Here is a 2,360-nt window from a genome sequence, read left to right as displayed (position 1 = left end):
AATACCTTAATGTGAGTACAGGGTGTAAATGCAACCTTGTGTAACCTGTCTATCTACAAAGCTGTTTGAGCGTCACCGACGCTCAAATGAACACTTATCACTATAGGAAATACACAGATACTGGTTTAGGTTTCCAAGGCCTATTAACTGTATTATGTCTAATATACTTGTAAAAGGGGATAACAGTACATATGATACACTACAATATAACAGAGACTTCCTAACCACAGAACTAAACAATAAATACAAAAAGACAATACTACACTGACCTAAATGCAATACGATACAATACTATAATACTATAAGGTATTTAAGAGAAAAAGAGGAGAGAGAGAGATAGAGAGAGAGAGAGAGAGAGATTGGCTCGCAGAAAGACAATGATTATGGAGAGAACTTACGCACAAAGGGTATGATCGCCAGCGCCTCGATATCCAGCTCCCGATTATCAGCAGATAACCGTTGATGAGAGAGTGAGAGCTGGATGTGGTCGGCCTGCCTATTTATGCCCCACACACAATGCAATCTCCTGGTCCTACAATCCCATTGTCCATTGGCCGAAGGAATTCGGCCCTGTATCATAACAAAAGGTCATAGGGTGATTCATACAGGTGGGCTGTGCTGATTTCCAACAGCTCAGGTGGGTGGGGAACTGGGTTTCCCGCCGCATACCTGAGTATGTGTAAATCATAGAAATGGACATAAACTTCTTATGTCCATAACTATTCGCACGAGCGATTAATACGCTCCAAACCAACACCGGAATATTGCTAATTAAATACTCTTCCGATGGGTACCAAACACTGCAGTATGATTCCTGTTAAACCCTTCGTACGATGCAAAGAGGGATTCCTCAGCTCTGGGACATTATACTTTGACCAAACTTACAGAAACTATCAAAGGGATCATGATCTATAAACTACATTAATTGTGAACATTTGTAACTAATGAGTCGCACGCTACGATCACATAAACTCTACCGTAAATGCGCATACTGCGCGTGCGAGTGCACGCTATTGCGGGTATGCGCTTCCACGGGAGAGCGTACGCATGCGCAGCACGGACCAGTGTGCGGTGCAAATATGGCAACGTGCATTGAGACATTTTTCTGACTTTGACAGTCCACCCTTTGGCAGTCAATAATAACTGCCACAAAACATTTAAGGAGAAAAATGTAAGTCAGGGGTTAATTGATTTCCATGGTTGGGTAGGGGAGGAGAGAGGAGAAGGTGTGAAGAGGGTATGACCTAGTGAGAAAGCAGGAGCATGTGTGTATGAGTCCATGTTTGGAGGGTCATGTATCATCGTGCCGTACGTGTGGTAGATCAAGCTTCGAGGTATTGCGAAGTATACATTTGAATTCCTTCTTATCCTGTGGTACAGGTCTGTGGATGGGCTGTCAAACTTTACCGAGCTCATTTCGGCTGTAGTTGTAACAAAATGGGGATGCACATTTTAGTTGATGATACATGAATGGGGGAGGTATGTGGTTGCTGATATCTGTGCCTGAATTCCCTATCGTCTATGTGTGTCATTACCTGAGGGTTGTAGAGATGAAGATAGAGAACACTTATGAAAAATGCAATGGTATTCTATGTCAGGGAAATGTACGTTCGTCGATTGAGGTCTTGATTGGTGTCGGTTGATCGGAGTCTTCTTCTTTGTGCTTTTGCTCATAAATCGTGAGTAAAGCAAACAACGTCCATGGATTTACAAAAAATGTTGGGCTATCGTGATTTTAAAGTTCCTAGGGAAACTGGGGTACCCATGGCATTGTCCATCAAAATCTTGTATATCAGGTCGACTGCTCTTCTTCTTTCCATCTTTCCGTTGTCGGCCCCTTGGCTCATCAAATCCTTCGTCTACGTGGGTCTTTGTACCTCGGAGGAAAACATAGAAATGGGTGAAAGACGGACCGTATACTCATTACATCATTACGTCATGGTTTCTAGCATTGGGTCATAAATCAAATCCAGGTTAATTACAGTTTCCTCACTCCTTAAGCTCATCACTTTCGTACTTTGCTTGCACCTCATCAAAGCCTGCCCGCATCTAAATATCAATCCAAACGATATAACGACACCCAAAATACATAGGAGAAACTTTCCAACATCCATTATGACTCCTTGAGCCCAGTCTCCTAAACCGGAGAACCAATTTCGCGGGTTCAACCATGACACCCAACCAGTCAGCTCATTACCTACAGCAGCAAGGGTGAGATTGTGTTTTCGACGAAATTCCCACTTTAATTGCAGAATATCGTCCATCTTTTGGTCTATGACCTCTACCGGATCCTCGGTGCTATTTGTGATATACGTGCAACACTTTATGCCGTACTGTGTTGCCAATGTAACACAATATCC

The sequence above is a fragment of the Pseudophryne corroboree genome, chromosome 10 (genome assembly GCF_028390025.1).
Source record: "Pseudophryne corroboree isolate aPseCor3 chromosome 10, aPseCor3.hap2, whole genome shotgun sequence".
In the NCBI taxonomy this organism is placed as follows: Eukaryota; Metazoa; Chordata; class Amphibia; order Anura; family Myobatrachidae; genus Pseudophryne; species Pseudophryne corroboree.
The sequence above is the reverse complement of the archived record's forward strand: the minus strand, read 5'-3'. Positions refer to the sequence as shown.